Here is a 13,973-nt window from a genome sequence, read left to right as displayed (position 1 = left end):
CCAAGTAGACTTATTTTTATTTTAATTACCTCCATTTTAAGTAAGTTAATCATTAACAGGTTCAAACCACAGCCGACTCCTTTGTCAAATCCTGTTTGCCTATTATCAAGGATCCCGTTTGATTAATCCAAGATGTTAGCCTGTGCTGCAGCTGTGTAGCAAAGATCTTTCCAACTACATCAAGTAGTGCTATAGGTCTGTAATTTCTGGGTTCAGTTCTTATTCACGTTTTAAAAATTGGGACAATTATAGCGCTTTTCCAGGAGACTGGTATCCTGCGATCTTTGATTATGATCTTAAACAAGACTTTGCAGAACTCAACCCATTTTTCAGGATTCTGCTTTAAGATGTAATTTGTCAAACCATCTGGGCCAGGTGCCCTAGAGGAGTTGATGTGTTTGATGTTATCCACAATGTTGTCTCTTGTGATGGTAACATTACATGGGGTTGAGTCTTCAAAATGTTCTTGCAGTGTTCTATCTTGTTTTTTAAATAAATCCATGTAGTGCTGGATCCATTGTTCCTCGCTTACCAGGTTACAAGTCAGCGCATGTTGCTGAGCTTCTGTTTTATTTATTATCGCCCAGAATTCTCGTGATGTTTTTCTTGTCATGCTTTTTTCCATCTCTTCTGCATCTTTTTGCTGCATGATATCTCTGTGGGATTTTATCCAGTTATTATACTTCAATCCAAGTTTCTTTTTCTGGGTAGGTTCGTCAGCCTAATTCTGGAACTTTAATGATCGAATGTTTTGTCGCAGTTCTCTTTTCATGTGAACAATTTCTTGATCAAAGCTGTGTTTCGGCTTAAAATTTGATTTTCCGTTGTTAGTCCATATTTCCTTATAATGTTCCAGCAGTGGTACGTAATCCGAGTCATTTCTACCTTCAACATTCATTGTGATTCTAGATATTTCTGTGCCATTTAGCCTCAGCTGATTTCGACCTTGTTCAGTTTATATATCTTGTGGCCACTGGTCTTCTTCATTTAACCGATTATGATGTTTAAGAGTGATTTTTACGAGGTTGTGATCGCTCTGTGTCATGTTGATGACTTTTAAGTTCATTGTAGTTTTAGCAAGACTTTCAGAGACAAAGAAATAATCTAGCACTGAATGTTGATTGGCTCTGTTGCAAGTTGCTTTTGCCGGGATGTCGTCTTGGATATTTCCATTTAGTATTCCTATTTCTCTCATGTTCATCTCTCTTAATCGTTGTGCTTTGATCTTTTCAAGATGTGGATGTTGTCGGCCCAATCTGCTGTTTACAGAATCCATTTTTACAGATTCCAAGTTCAGATCACCACATATTATTCTGTTTGCGTGTTCCATGTTTGACATTATGTCATCTAGGATGTTGCATATCTCATTGAGAAATGGCCATGTCCCGGTTGCTTTGTGTTGCCCATATATGTTGATGATAATTAGCCATTGTTTCTTTTCCTCGCAATCCGCGGCAATTCTATTATAGAATTCTGAATGAAGGGAGATTTGTTGCATGAGTCAACTATATGTAAACCACTCTTTTTTTTTTACTTTTGTGATTAGTCCAGACATTGGTTGCCCATTAGATTGTTTGATCGCTGGATTCAGCACTATTTCATAATCCAATATGTGGGGAGTTGTTGCCAGCCATGTTTCCTGTAAACACAGGATGTCTATGTCCACCAAGGCCTTTAGAGGGGTTCTGAAATAGATGGGTATACCCTCTGGCATTCCAGGATCCAATTTGTATGACTACATCTGTTGAGTTCTTCGGGCATTAGCTTGTTTTATTCATATTAGGGTTCCGGCGAGCCAACTCCATCTATCAATATCCTGATTATTTTCTGCATTATTGGAGTCCCTCTTTCTGAACTTCTCGTTTTTGTTACATGGAATAATGATCTTTGTTTTTTTTTCTGTTTTAATGTAGATTTGTCATTTATTGTGTCAAACTCCTATTGCCAATTCTGCTCATCACTACGCCCTTTTAAGATTCTACACATCTTTTCGTTAGAGTCGATATTACTTATTATGCAGCTTGGGCCTTTGTTTCCAGGTCCATTTTTTTGTGTTGGTCTTGTAGGGGATATACCCATCGTTTTATCTGTCTCTTTCTCAGCTATTTTAAAGCCCAGATGGATTAGGACTTCTTCACCATTCAAGATTGCATCCTTTTTGACTCTGGAATGGATATGCAATAGAACTCGATCAGTTTGTGATTCGTTAATAAATTCCACAGTTGTGATGTATGTTGAAGATATTGACTTCAACTGTGTCGTATGTTGGAATAGACAAAGTACATTATTCCTGTTTAGTATTAATCCATAATCAGAAAGATGCTTTCTCTCTAACAAGACGCAATGGTTGGAGTTGATCTTGTTTCTTCTATTGTCTTTTTTGCTGTGTTGCTGTGGTTTACGCATGTCAACATGCCAATCATCAGACATCGATTGATGAGTTGGCCTGGAGCTCTTCTGTTGTCCATGTAATAAGTTATTTATTATTGTTTCAGGGACTAGGTCAGGGCCAGTGTCATCCAATTCAACTATTCGCAAGTCTGTTTTTGATTTTCCCACAAGCTCCTTGGTCACAGCCTTTTCTCTTCTCTCTTCGATTGTTAAAAATGTATGCATCATCTTTTACTTGGAGTTCTTGTTTGACAAGAGAGTTTCACCATTAGGATTTGGTGATGCCACTATCTCACAAAACCTTTCTGGTCTCTCTTTTGATTTTATATCAGGGCTTTGGTTAGGGCTCTCAAACTTGTCATCCGAAGAACTACAGATGGCTATCCTTTCGCCTTCACTCTGATCCACATTGAGGCTTTGGGCCTCGTCCTCAATTTCGTAAATTGATAATTTCATTAATTCTTCTATGGACACTTCATCCTCATATTGAGTAACACGAGGATCAGACTCTTTTTGATCTATCTTAAATCTAAATTTCCTGTCACTATTTGATGAGTTTAATTCACTCTGATTGGCAGTCGTTTGGGCGATGACGTTCAAGGATTTCAAATTTAGTAAGAATTTCCATGAGCCATTCGCATTGATGGATTTGTGACCTACTATGTTTTTAGTTTTCTTTTTACATTTCCCTTGTTTAAGGTTGAGGTCTTAATCATTCACCAGATCAGCATGTGCAAATATTGAGTATGTTTTGATAGGCTGCTTCGCGCTAAGGTTGTCTTCAGGATTCTTGCATTAGCGGATGTAGACGGCTATTCATTTAATAGTTCATCTGAGCGCTTTGTTGAATTATTTGTGGTTGGATCTTTGTTTTTCCCCAACTGATTTTCTTCTATGGATTTTATTTCATGCAGTGTCTGAGGTTCACATAATTGAGTTCTTTGGGTTCCTGTCATCGCGACATTTACTTCTTGATGGTATAAAGGTGTTGCAGTTTCATTGGATTGACTTCCCGAAGGTCCTGCCTTATCCAAGTTTATTTGTAAGTGTTGTGATCATGTTGAGACTTCGTTAGTTTGCACTCCTTGTGGTCTGGGCATCTCAACATTTACTTGTTGTAGGTATGAAAGAAGTGTGCCCCTGGTGACATGTTGCACCTTTTGATTAAATTAAGTACTTATTCCTTCACTCGTGTCGGATAATTCAGGGGTTTTCGCTCAGTTGTTTTTATCTTGGTGCACTTTAAAAAAAATAAAAAGTGCTTCCCTTGCAACCTCTGCTAATAGCTTTGTATCATCAGCATTAGATCTGAATTGTTCCTTTAGTAATGAACAAGATAGGTCTAATGTTTGGAGATCTTGATGCAATTGAATTTTCATTTCTCTCACTTCTGCTTCCATATTAGTCATTTTGGAGTTCAGTAAGGCTATTAGTGTATTCTGGTCTTGGTAGTTTTTGTTAAATTGCTCATACAGTTTAAAAAACGGTGTGACTGATATGGTAACTGGTGATGATATTATAGACATCAGTTCAGTACATACCATTTCCATCAGTTCCCTTGTTTGATTGTTAATTTTGTTTGGTTTTTGCTGCTTCTCAGGGATAACACTCCTTGTTTTTGGAAATGCTCTTTCTGCTATGGATGAGTCTGTCGAATATTCATCAGATGAAGAGTCTACTGTCCTTTCAGTGTTACACGTTATCTTGTTTTTTAGCTGGTGACTGATGTCGTCTATGTACTGACCATTTCTCGGTTCTTGGTATAATCTTTTTTGAGAGCTCAAGATGTCAGTTAATGGACTTGAATCTAGCCGTCTCTGTTTATTTGATCCTGTCTGGTACTGTTTGTGTTAGCTAGAGCTCACGTCCTGGCTTTCTTTGTTGTTCCCATTCCTTGAGTTTCTTGTTTTGTTATTTGGGATTTGTTGCAAACCTTGACATCTCTTTTGGGCTTCCTTGCTTCCCACCTGGTTGATTTTTTCATTTAGCGATACAGGTCTCTCAGTAACTGGCCTGCCACAGCTAGTGAACAGTGCCAGTTATTTGCGTTATTCAGTTCTCCGCCTGCAAGGATCAAGTCCTGTGATGGTGTGTGACAGTTTGTTCTATAAGGTACTGCTAATGCTCGAGGTAATGGTTCCTCAAGTGAGGAGCTTAGCTGGTCTTCAAAGATGAAAACATCGTCTTTCTTCCAGGTTTGTTGTCTAGTATTCACTTTGTCATCACAGTTCTCATTTTTGTTGAGAAGGCTGTCTTCTTTGTTGTTAGAGCTCATACAATCACAGTCATATATTACTGATTGTCCTCTTGATTTAATACTGTTTTTGGATTCGTCATCGTTGTTTTATTTGAGGCATTTTTGTGGCACAATCTCAGCTCGAGATCCACGTCCTTTACTGTTGTTTTGTGTTGTGATTTTATTTTCGCAACGCTCAAGACAACACCTTGTGAGCTTGCGTAATGACAACAGACTTTTCGGATTCTGCACGGTCATGTTGATGAGCGGCTGCTTGCTCCCTGTTAGAGACACATGCAATCCCGAAGCTTGAACGTTTCGGTTTTCAGAGTCAGCGCTCTCATTTGTTAAGCAATATGGGATGGCTGTATTTCCGCGATGACTGGAGTTTGCGTGACTACCTTCAGTTCAGCATTCTGACGGTCTGAGCAAGTTAGATTTTTACAGGAATGCTTTAGGTTTGTTGTAACTAATGTGTCTTGCATGCTTTTGTTTAGTTTATCATCATCGGGTAATGTTGTCACTGTTCCAATACACAAGGTTACAATCTCTAGACGAGGTTTGACTTTATTTTTACATACTTGGCAAATCGAAGAACCGCTGACAAGACCTCTCACGTTAGCAATATCTTGGCGTTGATCTATGATGGATTTACACCATTGATACTGGAGGCAGGTCTGAGGATAAGCAGAGGGAGGGGGCAGGAAACTCGATGTACTTGCACAAGTTTCGTCAAATTGCGTGAAATAATGTCATCGTTTGGGGCATCTTTCAAGGCGCTACAAGAAACATTTCTGAGTTCCATGGGTCTTACCTTTCTAACCCGCCTCACAAGACCACCACGAACGCTCCGCGTCCGGGTGCAAGATTTTCAGTAGATGGCTCCTCCTCCAACAGTAGAGATAGTAGAAACACTGGTCGATGCAGCTCCTCCAGATAAATACAGCAAAGTCTCTAGTCTCCAATAGTCATCACAAACACTTAGCGCACTCCACGATGCTCCACATCCGGGTGCGAGATATTCAGTAGATGGCTCCTCCTTCAACAGTAGAGATAGTGGAAATACTGTGTTAAACGGAAATCATATTATGCCTCCTTTTGATTTATATTGGCCTAAGCCTATTTGCTCGATGGGGAAAACCGCATTGCAAAGTTCTGAATTAGAATTGACTTCAAGCGCCATCTTGGAAAAAGTCCTCCATCGTGGTTCCAACTTCTGCTCACTCTTCAGTAATGATTAGCTATATTTTCAGCTGCTAGAGCAGAATTGACCTTTGAGCCAATGTCAACACTAGGGCTGGCAGAGCAGACTATTTGTCCTGTGCAAACAAGACCTTGTAGTCAGAACAAACTCTCATTCAAAGTGTTATCTATGTCTACAAAACTCATCCTCCCACAAACAGTGTTATACAATGAATGTAAGCTAATGCTGCGTGTTTTTGAAGGAATCATGTGTACATTTCTGGAAATAGAATTTACTTTAGAAAGCTAAAGATCCACACAGCTGATGACAACAAAGTTTGTCAGTATGTTTAAGGAACCTTGGAGCTAAAGTGAACTCCAATTTAAACTTTTTTCTGTATCAATAGTCTTAGCCATATTCAAACATAAGAACTGAATGTTAGACAAACTAGAACTGTGTACCTTAACAATAAGCTATTGGATTTGTTTCTTGAAACTAGGATCAGCCTAAGCTTGATAACCAACATGATCAGACAGAACAAAGTTGTACCATTGTATTTTGAAGACTGGAAAACACTTGAAGTATGTAAAGACAATATTGTTGTATTTGCCATGTGAACTGGACATGAACCCAAATTTGTAACCTATTAGTTTGGAGATGGGCTGAGCAATGACCAGGACTGTGTATAAATACTGCATGTTTTGTGATGACCAGGACTGACTCCCCTCACAGTGTTTCTGGTACGCACTGTCAGGTGCTGTGAACCCGATAGCTATCTGCTTTGATATTTGAATCTGTACAGAATAAATCTTTGACTTTGTGACTAGCGGATCTAATTTTTTGTGGTACCAAGCCTCGATATTTGCTTGATCTCACAACTGTTCACTACAGCTCCTCCTGACAAATACAGCAAAGTCTCTAGTCTCCACAAGTCACCACAAACTCTCAGTGCACTCCGCCAGGATACTTGGCTATTTAAAATGTGGGCTTTCAGCCCGGGTTAAGATTACAATATTATTGACTTCAATCTTTGATGTTTTTACATTAAAGCTTATCTATTGTGTCAAATGGTTAATCTAAACAAAAACAATATGCACTGCACCTGGACTAATGGTCGACGATCCTCATTTGCTCATGGATTGGTTTTATTTTAACTGACTTAACAGGTTTTGCATCTATTACCAATTTTAAGCTTATTTTGAATAATTTCAGTGACCATATGGTTGTTAAATTCTCTCTAACAGCGGATCCAAGGGGCCCAAAAGGGAAATTAGAAAGTAACTACAGCTGTAGCAAAAATGGAACTCGTATCAAATGGACTAAACCTAATTTACATAAAATTAGTTACATGCTATTAAGTGCCCTGACAGAAGATTCTTGTCCAACGTTTGGCAACTTAGACAATTATTGTCAAATAGTCCAAACCTCAATGGAAGAGATTACGTCTAATCAAAATAAAACCATCTTCAATCATTGTCCCCATAAGAATGTTTACAACAAACTGGTTCTTATCAAGAAAAAGGAGTTAAGAAAGAACATTTGGTGGACTAGGAAGAATGTGCTACACTTGCAGTCCCGTATGTGAAGCGAAAAAAAAATAAGGATCTGGTATAAGAATTGGTTTAAGATGCATAAAGGTTCCTCAATCTCTGAAAATTGAAAACTTATGTACGAGCCCCTAAGGAATAAAGATAGGCAAAGATCCTGGCATATTTTCAATAAACATAACTCTGGGGTCTTGGATATCAGAGAAATTAATCCCATTTCTAACTCTGTATGGAAAGAATATATATTGTCTCTATATTATCGAGACAACATTACAGAGGAAAGCAATTGTTGTTCAGATTTAAGTGATAACAATGATTTTAAATTTACGAAAGATGAGATAGAAAAAGTCATACAAAATCTAATGACCTCCCGAGCCCCTGGACCAGATGGCCTACCGAATATTTTATTTAAATCTGATACAAAAGTATGGGCTGGCATGCGCTACATTATTTTTCAAGAGATTGTTACCACAGGTCAGCTTCCCAAGTCTTTCAGGATGCCACTGCAGATCCTATTTATAAAAAAAAGGCTTGAGAGACTCCCCTGTTAATTATAGAATTTTAGCTATGATTGATTCAAGTGCCAAAATCTTCTGTAACTTACTCTTGGGCTATCTAAATCTGTGGATTGAAGAAACAAACATGTCTAGCAATCAACTTTCTGGTTTCCCCAAGGGGTGTTAAAGGGAGTGTGAGAGTGAGCTTAAGTGACAGTGTGTGTGGAGAGAGAGTGAAAAGTAGTAGTAGTAGTAGTAGTAGTAGTAGTAGTACTAGTAGCGGGGACAGTGCAGTGAGAAGGTGAGCCAGCCAAAGAGAGTGTAACATCAGGAGACAGGAGTAGACAGTGGTTAGTGAGGGAGAGAGGTAAGAGGAGAAGAGATCAGGTAGAGAAAATGAGAGAGGTGAAGGAGATGGCAGAGAGGAGAGAGGTGCAATCAGTGAGAGGGTGACAGAAGAAAGGTGAGAGGAAAAAGAGAGGGGAGGAGTGAGAGGAGAAGGAAAGATGCACAGGTAGAGAAAGCAGGGGGTGGGGAAGATTACATAGAGAGGATAAATATAAAGATCGATAAATAGAATCAGAAAGAGAGAGAGAAAAAGAGAGCAAAATGGTTTGACTGGCGGAGAAACCCTGGCTAAAGCAGTCTACAGACAAACAGGGGGAGGATATCTTAGAAATGTCCTGAGGTAGTGAGAAGAGAAGGCCACATCCTTTAGTTTTTGCTCCTACAAGAGTGAGGACACATGCAGGAAGGGTTACCTTACTTTAGAATAGATTGGGGACATTATGGGGGTTAGTGACACCTGCACCAAGCTGGAGGCAGCCAATGGAGCAGTCTAGAGTAGCGCAGAGACCCCTTTTGACTTACTCGTCCCCGTTTTCCCAAATAATTAATTGAAAAATGAAATACAGCATGATAAACCTGACATCCTTGTGGATTATTGAGGCTATCTGTGACTTTCATCAAGCTATTAAACACATAACACTGCTGTTTACGTAGAATGGTAACTAACTTTTGTTTCCCTTTCATCTCTCTACTAACACCTATCTTAAGTATTAGAGCTGTCTACATGTCCTTGTATATTGTCTCTGTCCCAGGTCTGGTCTCCTGATTCTCTTCTCATTATATGCTTTACCTTGTAGCTTTCTGTGTCGCTGGTTTATACATTCAAGTACAGTTTGGACTCATTTGCTGCCTCTAAAAGCGGTTTCAGTCTCAGGGCATAAGTGTCTTCCTATAATTCTAGCCTGTTCGTCTTGCTTCAAACCTCACCTTCTCCCATCTTAAGCTGTGAAACTCAACAGGAAGAAGGTCTACTCTTCCCTTCAAAGTGACCCTCCACATCTGGTGGAAAAAGTGGGCAGAAAGGTATTTACAAGTCGTTCTTCTTACTAGGAATCCTATCCCCATTTGGAAGTGTGTATGTGTATCTGGTTAGCTCATATTTTATATGAGCTATTTCATCCTCCAGATCCATTATTCAGTCTCTCAACTCCTGAAATTCTAGGTTAGTTCAAACTGTTGTTAGCTAATTAGAGAGAATGAATTGCCAGGTCCCTTTTTTGTTCTGCCTCGTCCAATATCCTTTGACAATTAATTGTCAAACCTGCTGTTCCCTTTCTTGGAATCAGTATGTCTTGCTACATTTTCAGAATAATCAGTCTCTCCTCCTTCTCATTTAGGTGTGTGTCCCTATTTGCGTTTGTTAGTTCCACAAATATGCTCCCATGAGTATCCAGTACTATGTCTGTGTCCCTTAATGATACTAAATATCCAGTTAAATTAAAATTGCAGTCAACACTTCTGCTTCCTCCTCCTTTTCTTTTGATATTATGCAGCTACTGACATCCTACTCATGCTACCATACTTCTGCCACTCATGCTCTGTATCTCCCTCTCCAGGACTTTACCATAAAGCCTGTATCCTCTATGAAGAATACTGCAAATAAGACAAGGTATTGTAGAGGAGCAGCTGCATGCCTCTGCAGGAATTCCTGCCCTTCACCTCCTACATGTTGGAAGCCAGAGATTGTGTCGTGTTTGACACCAGCAATTGTGCCAATACCGCAGTGTATATTTGAAAGAAGATACCCATTGAGACAACCCTATTGAATGCATCCAAGAAGAGACGACAATCCGAGGGAGGAACTCCCTGAAGTACTATGAAAAAAGCAAAGAAAGAAGTCTGTGACATCATTAGAGAGTATGAACGACGTCTCAGGGTATTGGCTAAAGAGGATCTATGGATCCTACAGAAACTAATGACGAATTAAAGAATTGAGTGAACTCTTAAATATCAAGAGGAAGATTACACGTGCACAAAGTGTTGCAGAGAATCAACCGATCAATACTTGTACAGACGCTGAAACGCAAGGTAGACTAAGTCATCATAGAATCTGACTATACATAGTGAATAGAATGCAGACAAAGCCGCCATTGTATAGGAGATGGACATCAGTATCATGAATTTTAGTAAGTCAGGACCCATGACGAAGAAAGGGAGAATTGTGTTGCAGCAAGCATAAGCTAAAATCGTGGCACTGTATGGCGAGGTTGTTTGGCCTGGAGTCAAGATTGAAGCAGCCAAGGTCAGCTATCTATTCTTTAAAGGAGTGAATGTGAGACGGATGAATCATCCCTTGTTAAAGTGCAAATAAAGAACATCAAGAGTGCCAAGTTTTATACATATAAGACATTTAAAACCTGCAAAATGGACCAGATTGTGATCTCCTGTCATGAGAGCCAAGGATGAAAATAGAGTCGAACTTGTAGTCCTAGAATATGATAGCGAGTGCCCTCAATCCCATGTATTTTCAGAGACAAGGATACTTTGCAAGGCCAAGTTCAAAGACAATCTTCATGGCAGAAGGGCTGGGTGATGTGAGATGCTGGGCTAATTGGGTTGGGAGGTAGAGTCAGACCCATCTCTTTGCACCTTGCTCTGAGCTTACGAGCTGCTAAATGAACCAAATATTAAAGACATGGCACAAGCATGCCAACCAATTGCAGTGGTCCATATATCAAAGGAATTTATAGTTTAAAGACCAATAAGAAACTGTGTACTTAATGTTTTTGAAGATAACATGTTTTAGAGGTAGGCATATAGTGTCCACCTGACAGTGGGCAACCAATTGCAATCCTAGTTTGTTGTTTGTTTGTTTGTTTGTTTTATTGATATAGCCCTCGTCACCCAAAGATATCTAGGTGCAAGTTTGCATGTTACAATTAAAGTACAGAAAGTATACATTACAACAGTATAGTGCGGAATGGGTAAAAGCACAGCAGATAAAATACCCATGCCGTGACCACAAGGGGGATCATTGTCAAAAGCGGTATTGCAACACATGACAACATACTTGCACGCTAAGTACACAGGGAAAAAATTAGAAAAAGATTTGCGATTTTAGAACCCTGGAAGATGTATCAAGACAAAAGAGAAGACCCGCCTCCTGAGCAGTTGATGCTTAAGCAGCATAAGGAGGAAGGCGTTGAGCCCTCAGCTCCCCTTATCTCACCTGAAGCATAGGGTGTTGCTACAGAAGACTCAGGCATATATCCTTTAAAAGAATTTAGAGCAGTGACGGGGTATAGTAACCTGATATATGTATCCCCCGCTTAAAGTAGTGACGATAGTCAGCAAGAGAATAAGAGAAAGGAAGAGATTTATAAGATCATAAAAGACAAGGAAGAAAAGAGTGAGCGGTCATATTTGTCAACAGAAATAGACAGGGAGATTAAGAGATGGAAAGAAGAGAAGGATAAGGCTGACGAGATAGTGCTCGTACAAAACAAATGGATGGGAGGACAGATATTAATTAAGATAGATGTGAAATGTATGGAGGAAGTTAGGCAAAGAGAAGATAAGGACGAACAAGAAAGAAAAGATAAAACACAAGACAAGAGATTATAAGAAGATGAGCAGAAAAGGAAAGGCAGGGAGGGACGAGAGCAGATACATCAGGAGGAGTAAGAGAGAATAGAAGAACGGGCAGAAGAACAAAGTAAGTACAACAATAAACAGAGAACGATAGAAGAAAGGGATAGAAAGGAAAGAGAGAGGAGGAAGAAGCACAAAGATTAATGGACAAAATATTACAGAGACAAAGGGAAGAAGAGGAAAGAAGGGAAGTAGTAAGGAGAGGAGAAGAATGAAGGCAAGAGGAAGAAATAAATATAAGGGATGCGAGAAAACAAAGGGAAGTAGATGAAGAAATAGAATGAAAAAGGAAACAGCAAGGTCTCGATGCCAGTCTCATTCATAAAGAACAAACAAGGGTGAGCCCAGAAATACGATGGGACACAGTGGAAGAGATTCTTCCAATAAAAGAAGTAATGCCAGCAGTATCTAGAGTAGTGATAGAAGAAGACAGGTTTGATGCGGAAAGCATTGGAGAAAGGATAAATAAGGTCTATCAACAAAGCAGCATAGTGAGTATGGAACTCGAGGGAATGGTGATCGATCCCCATTACCTCAATCATGAAGTGAGGAGGAAAACCTGTTCAAAGATGAACGTCGAGCATTGTCTTTGAGAAGACTGAACTTGGATAATGGTGAAAGGGATGATAGTCACACTAGTTGGTGACTAGATATGTCAGATGTGTGCCCCTTGAAGGAATCCTGCAAATGGATAAGGAAGTGAGATGGTCCAATTTTAAAGAGCCTAAAGATAGAACGCCAGATCCAATAGCATATCCTGAGCATCCCTGAGGTTGATTGCATTGTGAGAAGGGAGAGTCGCCACCATATGTAAGCAGGTTAAAGTTTTTGCCCACAAGGAGACACACAGGGACAAGTATCCCTGCCATGGATAGACTAATAGTGGGATCTGGCTATGGGATGGGGTTTACACAGTTTTATTTGTTAGAAAAAAGGGGAGCAAGACAGCAATATATTCCATGGCTACAGAAGGACATGGATAACTTAAAATGCAAGCTCCCTGGTCTGACTTTGGGTTCTGGGAAATGGATATACAAATTAGAGAAAATGACAGGAGGAAATACGGAGCCATTGTTAGAAGGTTGATGACATATGAAGGAGAGCAGGATATTCAAGTTTGACTGCACAAAACACAGTGCATGATGGGGCACTGTTTAATAAATGTAGAGCAGAAATTTCGAGGGCACTCAGTGTACAGCATCCTGCATACCTAGAGGGAGTCTCATGGTATGAATGTCATGGTACCAACTGGGGACCTGTGGGATTTTAAAGAACATCTGCCCTCCATAGAAACTGAATAAAGCTGAAAAAATGTTTCACTTGGAAGACAGTCTTTGTATGATAAAAAGGCAACAGAATGCTACCACATAATGGTATTTTGGCAAATTACCTGATAACAAAATCTTCTGAATCATAAAGAAATAGTAGTCACAATAATGATTGTAAATTAAGGTTTTAATCAAATGTCAAGAACACAGTTGATGGAAGTTGGAGGCAGTGCACCACAGGAAGAGCAAGAATTGTGGAAGCAAAGTGGGTCTTCTTTATCCCCCTCTGAAGCATTGTGGTGACAGAACATCACTGGAAAGCCGGTGATGCCTGTGGCCTTGTTAAGGGTAGCGCTTGAACAGCTGCACTGCCTGCGCATGTAACTAGGGAAAGCCTTGCAGCAGCTATTGCAGAGGACTGGTTTGTACCGAACCTGTTAGAACATGTTGCATTTTATGTAATAAATTATATCGGATGTCAAAAGTTTACAGCTCGGCACACATTGTAAATAATCAGAGGAGTGATTCCTTGACCAAACTGTCATTTTCAGCAATTACATATTGACTGTGTTGATATGCTGCAAATAATGAATGGATATAGGTATATGATAGTGGTGGTGTGTCCCTTTTCAAGATGGATTGAAGCACGTCCATATACACACCTTGATGCCACTTGCGCAGCAAGGTTTTTAGTCTGGGAAGTATTTCCCAGATGGGGAGTATGTGAGGTGCTGCAATCCGACAATGGGCCCCATTTTGTTAATGAAATAATTGAAAAGATTAGTCCATTGCTTAGGATAAAACAGAGTTTTCTTCTGCTTATCACCCGCAAGTGAACGGGATAAGTGAGAGACTCAGCAGTCTTCTTAAAGAGAGAATTGCCAAACAAATTGACATTAAGGAAGGCATGGC

Source organism: Ambystoma mexicanum, chromosome 10, assembly GCF_040938575.1.
Source record: "Ambystoma mexicanum isolate Mex_15411 chromosome 10, UKY_AmexF1_1, whole genome shotgun sequence".
Taxonomy (NCBI): domain Eukaryota; kingdom Metazoa; phylum Chordata; class Amphibia; order Caudata; family Ambystomatidae; genus Ambystoma; species Ambystoma mexicanum.
This window is presented reverse-complemented; position numbering follows the sequence as displayed.